This window comes from Numida meleagris, chromosome 6 (genome assembly GCF_002078875.1).
Source record: "Numida meleagris isolate 19003 breed g44 Domestic line chromosome 6, NumMel1.0, whole genome shotgun sequence".
In the NCBI taxonomy this organism is placed as follows: domain Eukaryota; kingdom Metazoa; phylum Chordata; class Aves; order Galliformes; family Numididae; genus Numida; species Numida meleagris.
In genome coordinates, this window is record NC_034414.1 from 35,048,003 (window position 1) to 35,069,390 (window position 21,388).

The following is a 21,388-nucleotide window of genomic DNA, read 5'->3' on the forward strand; positions in this document are numbered from 1 at the left end:
TAAAATACACAGAATAAAATCAAAGAACAGAATACATGCCATGGAAATTCAACTTTTCAGAATGCATTGCCGTGAGTTACTGTTAAAGTCCAATGAATATCAGATTTGGAAGACATATGAAATTCCATGCTGTTAAACCCAAATTAGCCTGCAGAAAGTTAGAAAAGAAAGGCTGTTCTTCTAGGTAGATTATTTCAGGTATGTTTTTGTAACTTTCCCTGGTATATGTGTCAATTGACTAAGACAGGAATTAGACTGAAAATGTAGAGAATTTCTGGTTCAAAATATATAGGTGAATGCATTTTTAAAAATAAAACTCAGATTACTTTCCTGAAGTATGACTAAGCACAAGCTTGATTTTTGCACCAACATATTAAAACATTTCTATTTATGATCCTTCTCTTTTTGGAATACTGAGAGCAAGAAAATTTCTAGACTGGATTTTCTGCGTAGAAATTTTTTCCAATTTGTTTATTGCAACACATGTAGTAAAATTAATACTTTGTCTCTGAAAAACAGGAGGATATTCCATGCAAAATACTTTCAATGTTTCTTTTAAGGTGTTTCATTTTAGGCTTCCATCACCTTCAACCCTTCCATACTTACTGTGTTTTAATGTAGTTTGTTGTCACCAGGATCACTATTGCTAGTGAGGCATCATGAATGATTGCTGTTACCATTCACGGATGTATTATATATTCTGAGAATTAGCTCTAACAAAAATGTCTCTCGTTCTCAAGTAAGCATGCATTAGCAAAACTATTAGCAAGGCTAGTGCAGCTGATCTCAGCTATAACAAATTCTGCTTGTCTAATATGATTATGATATTTTATCTATACACACTTTTAAATCCTCTGGATGAGTGTTAACCAGCTATTATCGTGTTTCACAAGATCTTCATGGCACAGGAAGAAACCTTTATCTGCTGCTATGTAAAATGAGATTTTTATATGTACGTATTATTTCTCAGTGAGAGTTTGGGGTTCTGAAGTTTCCCCCAAATGTCACAATCTGGGGTAAGTTGTATGGTACTGTCAAGATATTTGTAATTCATCACACCCCTTTTGTGTGTAATAACTTTGATGTTAATCCACGAGTAGGATGTCCTTCAGTGAATGAAATCTATTTTTACAGCTGTTTTTAAATTGATTAGATTGCAGGCACGCCTACTGAAATCACTCAACCAATTGAAGAAAGAGAATGAGATTTGGATTATAGGGTTTCAGATAATACTAAGTCCCTTGTGAAAGGTATGTTATTTCTTCTCTTTGTTCTGCTTTTGGAAAAGTATAGCTGTGGGATGGGTTTTTTTTCAACTGTATAGGTCACAGAAGTTATAAAGATTTCCAAAGCAAAATCAGAATCTGTGTTCTGAATAAAACTAATCGAGAGCAGAGTGATTTGCAGGGGGTGTTTAGTACATTATATATGATCATCATTAGTGTCCTTTCAAGGACATATAAAGATCTTCGCTAACATTTTTTTTTTTTTAATAATTAAAGTATTTCAGTTATGGTTATTATTTAACCACATCATTGGTTAGCAAAGCTCTTACAGTGAATCATGCTTCATGTTATATTATATAATTATTAAAGATAAAACCCCTTTTATTTTTTTCCAAAGTGCTAACCAAAGCTATTTCCTTGCATTAGAGATTGAAAGGCTGCTTCCTTTTTAACCAAATTCTTGGAGGTCAAATTAGTCCTAACTGGAGCAACTGCCTCAAAGGATTTCAGCATGCACAGCTTCATCGGCTCAAGGTGGAAAAAATAGTGATTCCATAGAAAAAAAATGAGCTAACTACAGCTGAGGATTCTACTGATAAGCTTGGCATTTTTATTTCAGAAACAGTTAGGCCTACTTTGGTTATTTATAGACTGTTAAGACACTGAACATTTCTTCAAGTCAGATTCTTATATACTTATGTTTCCAGAGATGTCCTTTGTTTGCAAGAAAAGATACGTGAACAAATGCTGGAAGAGTACATTTCTAGTATCAACAAATACATATGTCTTTATTTTTGACTAAAATAATGCTCATTCATCTGAAATACTTTTGTTCATTTACATTCAGTAACTTCAGTGAATTAAAAGATGTTGATTCAGTACACCCACACTGATGCTGACAAAATGTACAAGCTTGTTTGTATGTAAATATAAGCAGGAGAGTTAATTAATATTAATATCATAAGGCTTTCAGCCCAGTTTCTATTACATCCTCAAAAGCTAGCAATGATACAATCACAAAGTTACTATCAAGTGAAATGAAAACCCTTCCACTAACTAGAATGATACATCAGTACAAGTTCCACAACAATCTGTCCTGTTTGGTTCAGTAGTATTACTGATTTGGACAACAGAACAGAAAACAATTACCACATTTGAAGATTACACAATTATAGAGAAAATGCAAGCATAATGGAAAACATATTTACATTCAAAAAGTTCTTAATAGACTGAAAAGGTGATGCTGAAAAGAGGTTGCTGCTCTACAAGAGCAAATGCCAAAGTGTTACACACTGGCGGGCAACAGCGATCAGGCATACAAACAGAGCATGGGTCTGCAACACAAGGTCTGAAACAGAAAATCTCATACCTTGTTATTTAAGGCATTTTTAATTATTGTTTTGGTCTGCTCAATATCAGATGGAAAACCATTCAGTCATGGGGAACGATAGATATATCAAGAGATGCAAATCTGAACAGAATACAGAAAAGAGAAACTAAAATGTACAGAAAACTTGATAAATGATGACGAGTTGGAAGAAGGGAGCTGAAACTGAGAGAAGGCAGCAAGGAGAGAACATGCTTGTAACCCAGCCTGTGTTAGTTATAATGAGAAAGAATAACCTAAAATTTCAGGAAAGAAAATTTAAAATATACATTGAAAACCTCCATGTAAATGGAAAGTATAGTAACATATTAGTGTAGTTAGCCTCAGCAGATTGTAGAATCAACATTAGTTACGTGAACTTTAAAGACAAGACTAGTTGCTTTGTTCATCCCAAACTCAATACCACCACAAAGTCAGTTGTTATGAATTAATAAATAATTAATGAAGTGACACAATCAAAAGCAAACACTAATCTCATTTGCAAAAGTCTGATTGAAAACTTACACATTTACATGAAACACAAAGTACAATTTATCTTTGTAAATATGAAAGTACCAATGACTGAGCATTGCTCAGCATGTGGGAAAGAAAAATTTTCCTTCTTGGTTTGTTAGTGGTTCACCTCTGAGCAACACTGAGTGTTTTAGCAGGTTATGTTGCCATCTAACCATATCCAGAAGACCCTAGCATTTTCAAAGATTGGGAAAGAAGGGAATTGAGGTGATGAAAGGAAACTTTTCACCACTGAGTTAATATTAAGAAAACCAGAAAGAGTGGGACAAAAAGGAGGGAAGGGGATTTTGAATATGAATAGCTCTCGAAGATAATCTGCTGTAAAAACAAACATAACTCCCCACTGTCAGATTCCTTTCTATTAATAAAACTTGAAGATGCAGGGCTGAACATCAGCCAGAAATTATGAAGTGTGTTTTAGCTTGACAGCTAGATATGAGTAGAGTGAGATAAACTTTTGGAACCTAGTAACTACCAAGTAAAGGTATTATAATCTTCTCTGTACTTAGTGTCTTAGTGTTTGCATTATCTTTTGTTTGATTGTTTTTATTTTGTAAACAAATACATTTATTTCACCATTGTCTCAAGGCAAGTGAATTTCACTGGTATTCTATGATACAAGATTATTAAAGTACGTGCCAAACCTGCAGATGAGTATAATCAAGCATTCTGTCTTCTCCCAACACATTTTTAGAGGTTTACATTGTCTCTGCTTTTACTGGAGAGCTAATAATGTAGAAGTCCACAAACTTTCAGATGTTAACCAAGCAAATTATTTGAATGTGTCAGATCATCTTTAAATCCCTTGATGAAGCTTTCTGGGATTAGATATCAGAAAATACATCAAGAGTAATTCAGACAGAGTTCATTCTGTTTTGCTAGAGGAGGGTAAATTAGATGATTTACTATGGTCCATTCCTATTTTCTGAAAGGCTATGGGTATATCTACTTTAAAATTAAAATAGGTATTGCAGCATGAATGGTGGCACAAATTAACTTTAAGCTGATTAACATGGACAGTAAGAGCAGTGACAACCTCACAGACCTTACATAGCTGCACAGGCTTTCTGGCATTCTGGATGCATGGTCACAGGCTCCATTATTCTAATGTGCCACGTTTCCCTGCTGTTTCTAATTCTGTCATCTTCTCTTCCTCTGTGTAATGTATGAGCCCTACTATAGACTTGGCTATTATCTTCCATCAAGTACATTGGAAGCTCTTTAATATAGGGCTAAATTTAAAGGGAACAAATCTTGACCAAAGTAGGTGTCACTTTTTATAGATTAAGCATACAGATCAGATTCAACTGAATTATTGCAAATTAATAAATTTGCATGATTAGCCAAACTATGATTGCTGTCCCTGTGGATATTCCCAGTTTACAGGAAGTGAAAGGAAATATGGCATAGCTTAGAAAGAAATGAGAAATTGACTGACTAATTGACTGTAATATCAAGTTTTACCTAGTTACTTACAAAGAAGAACAGTTCCTTAGGAATCCTTTCCTATGACCTCAACTAAGAAATAAAAAAATACTTATTTCCAAAAAAAGAGATTGTTTGCTAGGCTTCAGTAGATCATAGGTATTGGAGTTTGTAATCATTCTTTGAATATTTTGTTCTATATTTATATTTTCTGAACTATTTTATAAAGATAATTCATAACTGACAAAAAATTAAAGTCTATCTGTGTAAGAAAATATGGGCATTGAAAGGAATTTAAGCAGTCTTCTTATTAATAGTAGAGTCAGTTAATCATGGCTCAGCTGACATGCATTTATTTACACTATGGTCTCTTTATTTTTAGTCCAAGGCTTTCATTTCTTAAGCCAGACCTTGCAGCACTAAAGGAAACAACTCAATAAAAGCAATTTGGATACAATACTCAGAACTGGTACTTAGTACAATATCCAGTGTTGGTGACATGATGTCTGGAGCCCTGCCAATGCTGATTTAGCACTATATGCCAGCTCAGTGAGTCAGAAACAGTTTTTACATGTGCCAGCTCAATTGTGCAAGGTTGCTCAGAAAAGCCTTTCAATTTTCAGGCAGAATAATTGCTGTATTTCCAATCTACTTTCCTTAGGAGAAAGGAACAAAGGAAAGGAGAAGCATCAATAGAATGGCTTTTACTATCAAATTTGTAGCCTGCTCTGGAAGGTCACTGTTTGAAAATATTTCTCTGTAAGTGAGTATTTAGGTCATGTGATAGTGGGTGCAGCTTTCTGTCATTCAAGTATGGAGGAGCAAAAGTAGTAATGGAAGAAAATATGCACTATGAAACAGTAAGAATAAAGGTTAAAGAGACACTTGCTTAGAAAAAAAAATATTTAGCAAAGACTTAGGAATGCTTACGTGTAGTTCTATGTAAATTTAGCCCACACTTCACATCTGAGGGCAAAAGAGAAAGATGGAAAACAGGTAATGATCTTTTTTAACATGTGTATAATTAAATCAATTAGTAACAGTATAGTTGTTGGGATAGTGCTTTTCTCTGAGTACAGAATGACTTTGTAGAAAATGCCAGTTTCAGTCCAATTCCTGTACAGTTCTTCTGTTCAGCTCACTATGAAATATGAAAACACCATTTTTAAGAACCAAGCCAAAATAGCTATTCATCATTTGCCTAGGACACTATCATTGCTGACTGGTTTCATAAAAAGCAAATTGTAATTTAGTCTTTATGGAAACGAGAACCCATCTGGAATAGGTTTATGTTGCTTGATTTAAAAATAGTAATAAGACTGGAAAAAAGGAAGAAATCTACATTATAATAGTCACTGAAATCAGTAACCATCACTTACTGAGTACCTGTGACAAGACTCGTACAACAAAGAAAAGTTACCATGTACTCAAATTTCCACATAAGGAGATTACAACCTCAGTAAGAGGAACAGTATCGTTTGAACACCCAAACCCATGTTCCGTACCCCAAAACCTAGCTGCTGTAGGTGACAGGAAAAGGAAATTCTCCTTTCCTACTCTTTGAATGAATAACCATCATGAGCACTAACACTTATTTTTTCCCAAGGGATGAAGATCCTCTTAAGTTCCCAAACAATTCCTAATTCCAATGAGTTTCAAGAGAGGATAACTTTCTACTACTTGTTACCTCTGAAAAAAAAAAAAAATCCATCCTAGCACTTTTGTTTCAATCTTTCTTTCTTTGCCTGCTTCTACCCCTGGCTCTATCAAAGCTGGTTGAACTTCCCATCAGAATTCCTTCCCAATCCTTTTTCTGTGTCTGTTTCCTGTTTCATGTTTTACCTTTACACATTTCATGATATTGGCCTTTGTCATTACACTGATCTTCCATTTACAGAAAGTTTCCTTTCACTGTTGTTTTGATCTAATCAAAGCAGATGGTTTTCAGTCAGCAGAAGATATCTTCAGTGCATGTCAATGAAGATAACAGAGTGAATGTATTTACTTTAGGTCTAAATTTAGCATCCAGCTTTCCTATTCCACTTGAGTGATGATATGAGATACATCTAATAGTTAAGTACTAGCAGATACTTTTTAAAATTGGCATAGGTAGAGAAGTTTTAATGTTGGCTAAAATGATCTTAAAGATGTGTTGCATTAGAAACAAATAATAGTTCAGATAAAAGCAACATGATAAAAAAAAATCAAGAACAAAACTGATAGATTTTTTGGCATCAGCTTCTGACTACCTTTGGGCCAGTTATGTGGCTTGCTGATTATCCATGCTGTGACAGCAGAGGCATCTGTTTTGGTTTGCAAGATCTAGTTCACACATGGAATTGGAACAACCATATTTACACAGATTTGCACTGTATGGAACTCAATCTTTCCGGGCAAAAAACACTCAACATAGGGAGAATAATATAATTTATTGCCCATTACTAACAGACTAGAGCAATGAGAAACTAAAAGCAAACTAAAAACACCTTCTCCCTATTCACCCTCCTCTACCTTCTTCCCCCTGAGCAATGCAGGGGAACAAGGAATGGGGGCTGTGGTCAGTCCATAACACTTTGTCTCTGCCACTTCTTCATGGTAACTCCCATTCCGTGCTACATGTGGAGTCCTTCCTTATGGGATGATGTTAATCTAGATATTTCTAAATAATACATATCTTTACCCAAGCATATTTGCATGGTCAAAGGCTATAGGGACCATCAAGCTTCAGCTTTGTCAGGTATAACCTTAATATTTAATATAACCCAATATTAAACTATCAGTACGGTCTTCCTCAAAATGACTTGTTAATCAGAGACCATCTTTTTTTCTACTACTGAACAAAATCTTATTGCCGGAGAAAAGTCACTACAGATTTCTGCAGAGTTCCTGAGGAAAGTGAATGCGTTGGTCAAATGACTTTTGATTTAAATATAAGATATCTAACTTTCCACAATAGCAGCTTTGAAATGACTGGCATCATAGGGAAATTTTAAACAGCCATAGTTAATATGATGGGTGGTAAATGCCATACTGGGCACAGAGTGTTAATCACGCTGTCTGCATTGATGGCAGTTCCTTATGATATTTGTCTGTGTGTGTAATTTAAAAAAGAAAAAAGAATAAAATTTTCTCTGATCTGATTAAATGCTGTAAAACTAATGAATGTAATAATAAGTTAACTTGGAAGACATAGAAGTCCATTAAAATTATTCCAGAACAATGCCAGGTGGCCTTTGTCCTCTAGAAAGAACAGATATGCATAGTAGAAATGAATCAATGTACAATGATTGGAGTGCGGAAGACGGTCTGACCTGGGCATTCCATTTCCTCACTTCATCTTAAACAGCTTCTAGATGCTGATTTTTTGGGGAAAATAAGCTGGGCTCATTCAAAAGCAGTCAGGGATTGTGGGAGGTAGAGAGAAAGGGAGAGGATTGACCCTAGTTGTTACTAAATGAATTTGTTGAGAAGAGATGAAGGTGGAAGCAACTAGCATAGATGGGTTCTAAATTATGTTTGAGAGAGAGAACTGTGTTCAAGGGATCTGATAACACTGTTTGTAAATCTTTTACTGTTTCTTTTTCATCTGATATCCTTTTGCAAACTTGCATCACACTTCAGAGAAAAGAGCACTGAGTTTGTGTAAGTGAACTGAGCTTCTTGTGGTGGCCCCTTGGGTCAACTTGCAGTATATATTTTGAGGTATTTAAATTCAGGTATATCTTTTTTTCTCTCCCGTTTTTTTTCTTATCATTATTCTTTATAGTTACATGGCACTCTACATATCTAGAAAAGAAAAAAAAAATAAGTGTAAATAGTCTTATACAGAACCGTTAGGGTTTGGATATAGAAATGCTCTCTGAAAAGTGAGTTGCTATAAAGCATAGTGCAGCGTCTGAGGCATGGATTCAAATGTGAACAATCCAAATCGTTTACTGCAGGTTCTAACATCCCTTATATACATTCACAGGTTTTCTCTTTTAACTTTCCCACCCGCCTTTACATGTCAACAAAACATTCCACAAACACTTCTTAACCATGCACACAAGTGCTTATCCAGTCAGAGCCATGAGATGTTCCTTTTGCTTTTCTCTTCTTCTGGAGGTGTCCTCGGTTCTCAGCATTGCTTTCTCATGCCATTTATCTTCCTCCACAGCTTCTGCTCTGAATAGCCTTTCTTGTAACCCCACAGCATAGAACACAGTATTTTTTCCAGACTTTTTCAGCATTAGTACTTTGGTTCTGTTCTTTGTAACACATCTACTTTATGATATTGGAGTATATCCTCTCTCTTTTCCCTTGCTACTCAGAAAGCAAGATCTTGTTCCTACTTATTAGACTAACATAGGATATCCTTACAGATCAAGAAGGAAGAGGTTTGCTGAAGACATTTTGCAGTTGTAGGGCTTTCACTTCGTGGTAGATTTGTTTTGTCAGTTTGAGTAATAGTGAAAGCTCAGCACTGAATAATATCACTCAGTTCTAATAGCCATAAATTGAGCATATTTCTTAGCATTTGTAAATATAACATTCTTCAGATGTTTCTTAGATTTTCTGTAGAGAAGCTTCACTCTTCTGTTTCATCACTCCATCCTTTCCAGTCCAATACTAACACTATGAAGTTTCATGGAAATAATTCTCCTGTGTCATTCCACAGTGTTTTCACGATTATACAGCAGGAGAAGGAATGGGCTGAAGCCTAATGTTTTCAGGTTGCTCAGATGTTGTGAGATTGGTGCGCCAGGGCATTCCTGTTGCTAATTAGATTTAGGTGAAGTAATTTGTATAAAGTAATTATATCAGAAAGCCCTTATCTGGGTAAATATGTGCTAGATTGTCTGTATGAACAATGAACAATAAAATAATGCTTTTGGGTTGGTTTATGACAGTAGAAAATGATTACTCATTTGTTAGTTTACAGTAGACTTAGCTACAGATATAATGTTCCTAACAGAGCTGAAATTCAAGATCTGATCTTACCGATGAAATTTGAAGCTAGTGTAAAGAATATGTTTGAAGAAATTATTAGAATGAAGAAAATGAACACTAAACACAAGGAAATTCCAAGAAAGATGCCACCTTTATTATTCAAAAGAAGAATATACAGAATTACATCATACATCATCAGATGAGATTTATGAACATGCATGGGCAAAAAATGTATACATCTTTGTATTAAACTTGAATAAAATTGTTACATATTTACCCTTCATATTTTTTTCTTTTACAGATATGTATCTGTCAAGCTTATGATCACTGAATGCAATTCTGTCACATTAAAAAAATGAGATGAGATGACTGTGAACAAGGCCAATGACACTGAGCTATAGCAGGACAGAATAAAGCAGAAGGTTTGATAATGAGAGATTACACTTTCCAGCTATTCTTGAGGACCAGAGGGAGGGAATTATTTGGTTTATGCTGGCAGCAATTTCCCTAAGCCATGTGAGATGGCATACCTCAAGCTGTTGCAAATGTAGGCAGAACAACCACAGGCCATGGCTCTTGGTTGGATTTAGATTCCCTGGGGCATAAAATATATTGAAAAGGTTCCTAAATAGGGGCTGATCACTTAATTTGACTGTTTGAATGGAAGTCCCACATATTCTTCAATCACTAACACTTGTTCACAGCTCCCTTGAAGTTTAATAATCACTTCTGATTTTTTTTAAATTAGATTAGCTGCTCATGGTTACAGTTTTACAACTGTAACATATCAAATGTGTTAAGCAGTACTTACACGTTGTCCCCTTTTCTAGATTCTGTAAAGCTGCAATGAACAAAGGTTATTAAGTTCCTGCTGTGTTCAAGTTTCCTACAGGTCAGTTTTAATAAATTGTTTGTTTGTTCAGAAATGTACAGCAGCCACATTCATCTCCAGCCCTTGAAATCTTAAACCAAGCTTTTGCAAAAAGAGCATTTGAAAAGAGAAATTTATTAGTATTCATTTGTAAATATTTAAATAGCCCATGATTTATCCCTTTTCTGTAACAAAATTGTAATTAATTGCAATGGTTAAAGATTGTGTTGTACATTTTTCTGAAGCAACAATACTTACAGTATTTTGTTCTTTATAATGTGACTGCAAGAAAAAATATTTCAAAGTTTTCTGTCTTAGAGAACAAGAAACACCTTTCTCTTTACTGAAATACAAAAAGAAATCTATTGTTATGTAAATTCTATGTCAGAAATATAAATGACCGTTTTTTGTCATTCCTCTACAGGAGTTGATTGATTCATGCTACTAGACTAAAATGTACATACAAATCACAGTGCTAAGAAAATTTTTGTAAGGTCAAATAATGTAAAACATATTATAAAATATTTCACAGTTACTCACATTATATTTCAATTTAAATCTAGTCGGGTGTTCTGTAAGGATAGTATGCCTTAGACAGAAGTAAGGCACTGACTTTATCCATCTAATTATGTTTAGAAAGGTAAGAATATTAATGTGTTTATGTGTGTCCGCTTGTGTGTGTACTGTACAGACCATTTGTAAATTGCCATAAAGATTAATCACCTAATTAGTTGCTACTGTATATTATTTTTAAAAGATCTAGATAGAGGATACATTGGCAATTTTTCAGACCATCTTTACGTTATTACATTTAATTGTAAACATCAACACATTTAATTATCATGTAAGCATGAACAATTATGTGATTACTTTGTAAACATGCATGAAAGGTTATGCATCACTACCATAAATTATAAAATATTATTAATATAATGAAAGACAATACCAAACTTCGTCCCCAGCCTTTCGTTTGCTCATCATTATATTATCTATTATCACATCATCTTATCTATTCCATATGAAAAGCTGAGAGGCTTCTCAATTTTTGATTTAATATTTTATTGAAATCACTTATACAAGAATGCACATCCTTGACAATACAGAGTCACATACATTCCACACATACACATGAATAAGGAAAAGGTGAATAAGATGTAGGCTAACAAAAAGGTAGTAATTTTATATGATCATTTTCACACGTGCTCCTACACATAAAATACACTAATTTTAGAAAATATATAGACTCATGGCTGCCCTTTTAATATTCAATTTTGATTTGCAATTAATTTTGCTAAATTTTTAAAATCTGGACTGAAATTCTCATGTCAGAAGCTGGATGATAAGTACTTTTAAAATATTTGTTAATATTATAAAAATCTCATAGCATGTAATGTAAAATTATTAGTCCATGCATGCTTTGTAGCAGAAACCTGAATTTTGTCCAGCCAAATACAGTCAGGTTATGAACCTGTAGATCATATGTGTCCAATGTGTTGGCTTTCCTGGGCCACACTGAGTGAAGAGGAATTGTCTTGGGCTACATATAAAATATATGATATAGTTAATGTATTTAAGCAAAAACCTTTATATATATATATATATAATGTACTAAACTATTAAAAAAGAAAGGGAAAAAAAAAGGACACAAAACTAGTGGGATATTTGACCTTGTTTTTGTGAAACTAATGCATCAGCCCGGTTCAGTGAAAGTGGTTGCAATTGTTAGTGAGCTCTCAGGGCATTTGTCAGAGATTTTTGATGAAATTTTATTCTTCCTGTAATTCATCCTTGAAAATAGTTGTTCATAAATGAACATACTGCCAAAAAGTGATGACATAAATAAGACACGATTGTGAAGCAAGGGATATTTTTCTCTGGTAAGACAGATCTTATAAAACTCTAGTAAGGAGATATGATCCATTTTTCCTTTCAGTTCCATTTGGAAACCTGCAGGTCATGTATGTATGTCAAATGAAAATGGAGTTGCAAATATACCAAAAAATTTATTATTTTTTCAGCAATCTTGAATTCTACTCTCAAATTCCTTTAACAAAACAGAAAGCAAGGCTGCATATTTTTCACTGTTTATAGAATTGTATTTATCCAGTGTATCAAAATGCATACAATTATTTGCCATAATTTGAGTTGGCATTGCTCTGCACTCTCCCTGCGTCCTGGTTCCAGCCCCAACAATGCCAATTGCAGACTGCTGTTTGGTTGTTGCTGAGCGATGGGTGCATACCCAGGGCTGAGCCAGGCCACTTGGTGGGGAAGAGCTGCCGCCATGATAGTGTGGGGCAGGGGGCAGGCCGCATTGCAAGCTCTGCCAGGCCGCATGCCGTAGGTTGGACATGCCTGCTGTAGGTATTACAGTTCATCTTGTACTAATTAATATCACATTCTAAATCTTAGGAAGAACCTTTCAGAATTGGGCAATACAATTTCCTGAACACTAGGCGCACTTCAACTTAATAGTGCAGGGCACTGTGAGTGCTAGGCATGCTTCAGCTCTGCCCAGCAGCTGGTAGGCCGAATGGTATGGCACACTTGTCTTTACAGAGACCAGCTCAACACCAAAAGAAGTTCAGGTATGTCAGCAACAAACTGCATCTAAATCTTCTAAGACCACAAGCTCATTAGCTACAGGGCAGCAATCTACTGAAATAAGTATACTATTTCCTTTTTAATTGTTCCAGAATTATTCTGCTGTGAAAAAAAATATCTGTGAAGCATGCTGGGACAATGGCTGTAGCGTCAATTGAAGGACAATAGCTAGCTGGTGATTACATGCAAGAATGATAATTTTCTAAGCTAGAAACTTAAAAAAAAAAAAGGAAAAAAAAAAGAAAAAAACAACCCTAGGAAACCCAAGGAATGAGATTGATTCGGCAGTGCCATTTCAGCTCTGATGTGTAAGTTTTAGTCCCTATTTACTTGTTTCTGGTAGAATTTCTTCACATTTTGCCTGATTAATTACACTACACTATGTTCTGGGTGTTTATCAAGGATAAACTATGAAAGAGAATAAATTACTGAAAGAAATCTAATTTATCCATCATGTAACTGGGAAAGTCTTTAGGAGCAGAGAATGTCTGGAACTGGTAGGTGAAGGATGAGGGATTTAAATTGTGACGGTGAGAACTGAATCTACCACAAAGTTCTAATGTGATGTTAATGGAGTCACACCAAAATTTTGTCATATGGCTGCTAGTGGCTGCTAAAAATGGCCACATTTCTGGGTACCTATTTGAGTCATCTTTGGCGGATACATAGAACTGCCAAATGATCACAGCTGTGACTGAAATGAGTTGGATCTATGCTTGTTATTTTAAGTGCTCTGAAAAATAAGGTTCAAACTCTCTCAAATTAGTGAAATCATTGTTCACTAGCTACTCATTAATACTTGATCAATTTAATTTCTTTCAAAAGTTTGATTTCTTGTATAGACTTCCTTAATAGTGACAAAACTATTTTACAACTTCTTGACTTTTTAATCACCTCATAGTTTTAGCATATACTTTTTTCTTTGTTTTGATATAGCTTTACATAGGTATAGTTAAAGGCCCAGATTCAGATAGCTTCTATTCCACCGAAGTATTTATGTGAAATGGCAAAATCAGAGATGACATTAAGGCTTGCATTATTATTTTCACTTGCAAAAAGCCAATAAAGGAATTGAGGTCTGTAACTTCAAACTGACTGTAAACCTTAGCTGATTAAATGAAGTTTCAGATGGGCACAGAGAGACACTCCTTTCATTGCATCATCTGAGAATTTCACTCCCTTGCCTGTTTCTGCTGGAAATGCAGTGTCTTCATCATTTTCAGAAACTTACAAACAGCCCCCTGAAAGAACATATGTTGAGACCAAGATAATAAGGAGCACACCAAAGATTTCCTGTTCGGGTCAGCAGCAATGTGGAAGGAATTAGCATGGGAGGATCACAGAATCTCAGAATAGTTGATATGGAAAGGGACCTCAAGTCCTGCTCCTTGCTCAAGCTGGGTAAGCTAGAGCAGGTTTCCAGGGCTGTATCCAGCCATGTGTTGATTATGCCCACAAATGGAGACTCTACAACTTCTCCATACTAACATGCCTGTATTCAGATTAGCTTATATTTATTTCTCCATTTTATTTCCTACCTAAATTTCCTAAAAGTCCTTCCTGCTAAGTGTTTAAACCATAATAACACAGTTGGGATAAATATTTATCAGCATTCATCAACCTGCAACTTACTTTTAGGACAGCTGCTATATTAAATTGAATGCAATTTAAATGAAGTACTTTCCAACTATGATAACCTGTAAACTAATACCAAACATTAAATGGAGCAGATTAAAAACTTGTAGGATAAAAGTTACAATGATTTTGATTGCGAAATCTATTCCCTGATTTTACAGCTCAAATTTAAATTTTAAAGTCTGCATTTTCTACTCTGGGTGCTGGGTCTGTAGAGATGTAAAACATTATTAAAGTTAATGGATTTTTATCTCTGCTGAATGCCAAGGCATTCAGGTTTTCCATTGTTAATGACTGAATAGGTTGTACTGCCACTGCACTGAAGAGATTGTGTTTGTGTTCTGAGAATCAATCAATGTGTTCTGCAGTTTTGTTCAACGTTATGTTGAATATCATGTTTTGTTGAATATCATGTTCTTCCTGAAAATCTAACTTTTGAGCATTTATTGTATATGACCACTTATAACTTGATGATGTTTCTGTGGTGGGTTGCCAGTTACTTTCTTCTCAAGTCTAATACATTTTCCAAGTTACAGCTGGAGAAAATTTGGCATGCCTATTCTATTACTGCTCTAGTCAGTTTTCCTGGAGGATAATTCTTTTTCTACTGCTTACTATCTTTTCCTCAAGAATATATTAAAATTTGGCAATAAAGTGTATGTTCTTCTTCCTTTAAATCTCAGAATCATCAATTCTGTGAAATCTCGTGAAACATATTACAACATTTTAGTAGAGAGTTGGTGGGAAAGATAAAATCTGTAACTTAGGTAACTTCCTTGTACACAAAATTCATTATTGCCTTTGTAGCCATATGTTCAGACTTTTCAGTCAGCAAGAAGTAAAAGACAGTGGGTGTGCATGTGTAAGATGTAGAGGTATGCTGAGTTATGGACTTAATAATAGAGGAAAATAAGTTTAGAAGCCAAAGGAAAGGCTTTGATCATGAATGGGATGTAGAAAAGGACAGAGAAAAATAGTATCCTGAGCCTCAAAGTGTGAAGTGATGGAAGTGTTGGTCCTGAGAGCAAAATGATGGAAAAGGAGGAAGAAGAAATCATATTGTGAAATGAGGATGTATTCTGAAGTGAGAGCTTAAATTCTGTTAGAGATCCTTAAGCTAATGACTGGAAAATCACAAGAGATTCTGAGTTAAGAATGTTTGAATTGTGTTGTCAAAACTGACATTGTTTGTATTCATGTTGACACAAGAGGTCAAGACTTGAGCTAGATGTGAATGAATGAGATTGGGAGTGGAGACACAGAAGAGGTGATGCAGTGATGAAAATTTATCCCAACTTGTCCTTACTACAAACTGTCCCAGTTTTCTATTTTAGCAGTGAAAGTGAGATGAAGGGTGGCCTTTTTTTTTTCTTTACATTCCTGGGCAGCTTCCTTTTCCCTGTGGCAGAATGTTTCCCTGAGAACCCCTGAACACAACACCCCAGATTTTCACTTTAAAAATATGATCAGTCTGCAAAGAGATGGAAATAATCTGCAGATTGCTACTAACTTACCAGTCAATTTTGCATCATTTACCAAATGACCTATATTGGGAGATATTTAAACTCAGTTTTTGAGGTAGAAATCAAAATGGAAACCTCTGTCTTTAATGGTTAAGTTTGTAGGACCAAGTAGCCTGTTGATTTTGATCTGATTTACACAACTAACTTCTTAGTCTAATGCTTTCTGTATTTGTTATCTTTTCTTCCAGCTATAACAGTAATATACAAGTATCCAGTTAGGTATCTCAATCTACTGAAGTACAATTTATTCTGAATATTTTGATCTACCATATTGTAAGGGACAACTCTTTTCTAGAAAAAAGTGGTTTGCCTTTTGGTATCCATCTGCCTTCATTAGTGGAATGAATGGTTAGTATCTGGCAAATAATTTCCAAGTTTGGGGCAAAATTATTCCAACTATCTGTGATCACAGCTAGAACTCCAGAAACTCACCAAATGTCTCTGGATGTAACTGTAGATTTGATGCTTTAAGGATGAAAGTGGTTGGCCATAAAGGGAAACACAACCACTGATCTTTAAAAGAAAAGATAAAATACATTATGACTTCCCCCCATCCCTACTTACCTGAGAACGACTTTGGAATGTCCTATAAGCATAAGTACAGTGGTGAGGAAAGAACACCGTCTCCATTCTCCGGGATTCTCAAACCTTTTCCACACTACTGGGATGGCGGTACTTCTCCCATGTTTTGGCCACAGAGGAAAAGAAGAACTTTCCTCATCCGTTTGTGTCAGAGAATACAGTCCACTACCATTTAAAATACAGTTTTCACCCCTAATGAGTAAGCCATAGTATTTAGCTTCATAAAGCAGCCTCTGGATGGAAGTGCAATGTGTTCCAATACAGTTTGCTTTCACATGTGCAATTTGTTTGTGACTCATGAATCCCCATCAATATGCCTTCTGTAGAAGATGTTACAAATGCCACGAATCCTTTATTTGTATTTGAATCACATGTATAAGGCACTGAGATTTCATAAGATAACGAGCAGATTTTGAGAGGTCAGCAGTCTTCATCTCCAGAACAACAAAAAAAATTTATCATTTATGTGCAAGATTTTAGTGAAAAGTTAATGTGAAAGAGCAACAGAAATTCCTGACAAAGCCTCTCCCCCTTCAATCCTTCCCACTGCCTATCCTTTTGCATCCTTCTTAAGTATCACCTCTCCTTTCCATCAGGACTGGCACTCAAACATACCAGATGGCAGCCTCAAGATTGTAGCACCCTTTAATGTCTGCCCTTTACTGTCTGGCAAAAGTGTTGACATTTCTGCCTTGAATGAAAACGGAAAACATTTAAAAATATATTCAACATGAACAGTCAGTGTCTAAGATGTTGTTTACACACTGCTAATGGGCTTTGACTTTAATAGAATGATCCTTAGGTCTGCAAAACCCACAGTCAGGTGTGAACTGGATATTTTCTTCTGTTATTTCTATTACATTAGAGAAATAACCACCCTTTCTGCCCATGGACTTAAAAGCTGCAAATACTTTTTCTGTCAACAAATAAGGAAGCACTGTCGTGAGTTTTCTTGCAAGCATTGATTGATGATATGAGAATACAATCTCCTAGAATAAACCCTAGGAAACTCCTGCCTCCTCCTCTGGTAGCTGTTACATTAGTGCAAGGAAGAGGTCAAGCTTTAAGTTGGAGGGGCAAAAATAACAAGTTCATGGGCTACTAAATACTTGACTCTTGACCAGTTACTGGATTTTAATGCTCACCGTCACATATTTTTGTCTTTAGTTGCGCACTGATGTTCTGGAGGTAAATTTTATAAATGCATCTTCATTACTGAGCTGAGCACAGAAATAATGGAATGAATTGTTCAAGTAAGTTTCGGGAAAATCTCTGGAATTTGTTTTTCTGAGGGACGCCAGGTAGGGGTCTGAATCCATAGGACAGGTATTTTTCATAAAAAGTTAAACAGTCTCAACTTATCGTAGAGCAGTGTTACAAGAAGCTCTTAGTGTGTCACAGTACTGGGCACTGGCTGAATGTACTGACAGTGTGAAGAGTACAGTGGTAGGGTGCTATATATCTCTTGCAACTCATTCATAGCACAGTATTTTTTCTGATGGATATTTAAACACACTCTTTATCTCCTTTTCATCTTAAGTTAATAGTTAGCTGCAAGGGTGAAAGGAAACATCAAACAATTTTAAAACAATGTGCATCTGTTGGGATTAGGTTCTGACTTATCGTTGGTGGAAATCTGGGAGAGGATTGGAAGGAGAATAGAGCAAAATATGTAGAAAACCTATTTCTTTCCTGTCTGTAGGCTGATGAATCTGAAATTATGCCCTAGCATAAAGAATATGAGGTTGCTCTGATACTAATGTGATATAATGTGAGGTGATGTGAACTTTATATTAATGTATTCTAATGTTAAGACTCAGTTTTTATAACACATGATTTTCAGCACATTTAACATTTTTACCTCTTTGTATTGATATTCAGTGAGCAGAATGTCCAAAACTGATAAATAACATCACACAATATATTAAAAAAGGGGGTGAATTTCAGTAACCTATCTTTTTTAATCTTGATAACGTTATCGATATTCTGATGAAAAGAAAAAATTCTTATGGGATATCAGTATGTCATGTAACAATTTACAGTACTAAAATTTTAGCATTATAACTCTTACTGTAAAGTTTTTGAGACACATGTTAAGTTTCACATTTTCTTTTTTGTTGTTGTTCATTTGTCTTTAAATTATTCCCAATTGTTAAAAGGTACAAATTTTCCATTACAGTATAAGTGGCCATTTAATTCTCAAATATGTGAAATAATTCAAGACGCATGGGTGACAAAAATAAGATGTAATTTACCAACAAGTTTCTATGATTAATGTATACAACTTAAAGATCTAGCACAGAACAACTGCAAATGTCTGCAAAATGAATACTACTTTGTGCTTGCAAACCCTGTATTTTGACAGGCCATATTGTCTTGAGATAGAAAGAATGAATAATTTAATCAGAAATAGATGAGACAAATAGTATAAGGGACAGTACACGGATTTCCTTCTTGAAAGCTGAAGTCTGCCTATACTTCACAAGACAAGCCAACCGTTCCGCTCTAAAAGCTGATTGCAAACAGTTTTCCTCTTGTTTGTTTCTAAACAAAATAGACAAAACATTCCAATTGCTGGCAGATGTCTGTGGGTTATTCTATGGAGTTAGGGGGCACATGCCTTACAGTGCCCTCCTTAAAAGGCTGTAATGTAATCTTAAAATTAAGACTACTACACTGATATTTTTTTAAAATCCATTTTCTATTTAGCAAAAATCAGAAAACTGTAAGGTTCATTTCCATAAATATATAGCATAGATTTACTTTTTCAATTCATGATTTTATCTGAAATAATATTTCATATAATTTGTTCATCCAAAAAACCACAAATTGCCACTGCAATTTGGTAGGGATTTCGTTCTCTTCTTCAGCAGTGTTAAGAATAAAATCAGTGAACAAATTGAGAAAATATATGTCCTAAATTAGAAAAAAAAAACAAACGTATATTAAGAATGAAATATGAATAGTCTCCTTTGATCACAAGATGTGGAATAAGCACATGGGATACAAATGGCTTATGTCAAGGCATGCTGTTCTTGCATTTCCTTACTGTTCCTTCATGTTTAAAATGCTGTTTTATTTCATCTTCACATTTGTACATGCTGAATGATAGGGTTAGAGAGAGATCTAGTATTGTAAATTTTGTACATCTAAACCCTGTTTATTGGTATGTTGGGGACATCTAGTGGAGATAAAGCTCTTAGCCAGTTTTATATCCTATGCTGATGTAACAGGAGCATCACACTATGGAGAGTGCTTGTAACTGTGGGTGCAAGACGGGGGTTTTGGAAGCTATCGAGGAAAAGGATTGGTAACAGTTCTCACCTCTTCTTTCACTGCCTAAACATAGGGTACAGCAAATATCTAGTATTTTCAAATACAACAAGCTGGTATCATGTAGATTATTTAAAGGTTTCAAAGTCAGGTTCCATTGATATTGCCAAGAGCAGTAGCAAAACAGAGGACTGGAACCAGGGTGAGGTGATGCCATGGGGAAACCTTGCTATCTCTTCTTCAGTCACCACCCACTGCTTACGAGATTAAAATATTTGGTACAAATTGTAAGTGCTTGCATGTGATGCCTGGTGCTGACAGAATGCCACAGAAAACAGATTTAGGTGGTCTTTTAGATGAGTTTAAAGGAAAGAAAACTAATTTCAGCTGCCCTGGCTGTGAATACCAAAGCAGTTTTACATACATTATATGGTTGTCTTTGTTAGACTTCACATCCATACCTGTGAAGTCAGTCTCAGGCCCAGTGTAAGCAATAAAGCAAAAAGGAACTCAAGCTGTGAGAGTTCTCTTTTCTCTCAGAGAATTAATGCTGAATTGAGATACTTTGGTTGAACAGCACTATTTTCTACAACACAAACATTTTATTTTTAATAAATATTTATGAGGAGTTGGCAAGGGAGGAGGAGGTTATATTTTGTTGATTAGAAAAAACAGTGATTCAATAAGTGACATTAAGCTACTAGCTTTTCTGCTTTTGTTTCAATACTATGAATATGCAGAGAGAGAGAGTGTGCGAGTGTGTGTGTTTGAAAGAGAGAGAGAGAGAAAGAGTGTGTGAGACAGGTGGCAGTGGGGTTGCTATAGCAATTACTTGTCACTAATGATAGGAGGGTAATTACTGCAGCAAATTCCCACATAACTATTCAGCACACAAGTTAGACTATTTCTCATCCTAAAATGCTCCTCCTGTATTTTCAGGATTACCTTTTTTTATCAGATGGCTACAAGCTACATTTCTAAAATGTACGATAGCGTAAATCCATAATTAGTTATAGTTTCACTGAAAACAGGATTTTGTCATTCCATCAGCTTTCAAAGTGAAAGTCTGAGTGAAGTTATGCCTTTTGAGGTCTACTTTTCTCAAGACACAACTCAAAATTTTGATTTTCAGAATGGTTTTTGTATGTTCAATGTCAAAAAACATTGACGTCACCTTCAATTTTGCATTAGAGTAATTGAGACTAATATGTGATTGAATCTGACTCACCATTTTATTGTACAAGATGTAAATCAGGATTTTCAGCAGTGAACTAATAAAATTAAACTATTAATAACTGTACAAACAGCTACAAATCAAGCTATATTTGAATGAAAATAGACTGAAACATTGAGTCATTGAGAGAGTTTCACTGCAAGATCTTTATTAGTATATTTTCCATTTCTTCTCTTTCTACTGTTT

At 35.1% G+C, this 21,388-nt stretch overlaps 1 long non-coding RNA gene across 6 annotated transcripts in view; it reads left to right on the plus strand.

Annotated features, from left to right (window-relative positions):
- Positions 1 to 21,388, plus strand: part of LOC110400948 — a 112,724-nt gene that overhangs the window by 76,557 nt on the left and 14,779 nt on the right. The window contains exons 5-8 of one of the 6 annotated variants that reach the window (XR_002440170.1): positions 1,154 to 1,250; positions 9,782 to 9,902; positions 10,311 to 10,372; positions 12,764 to 15,321. This is a non-coding gene — a long non-coding RNA (uncharacterized LOC110400948). Of the gene's footprint in view, positions 1 to 1,153; positions 1,251 to 9,781; positions 15,325 to 21,388 lie in introns of those variants that run through there. The other 5 variants (XR_002440167.1, XR_002440168.1, XR_002440169.1 and 2 more) reach the window with 5 other exon arrangements.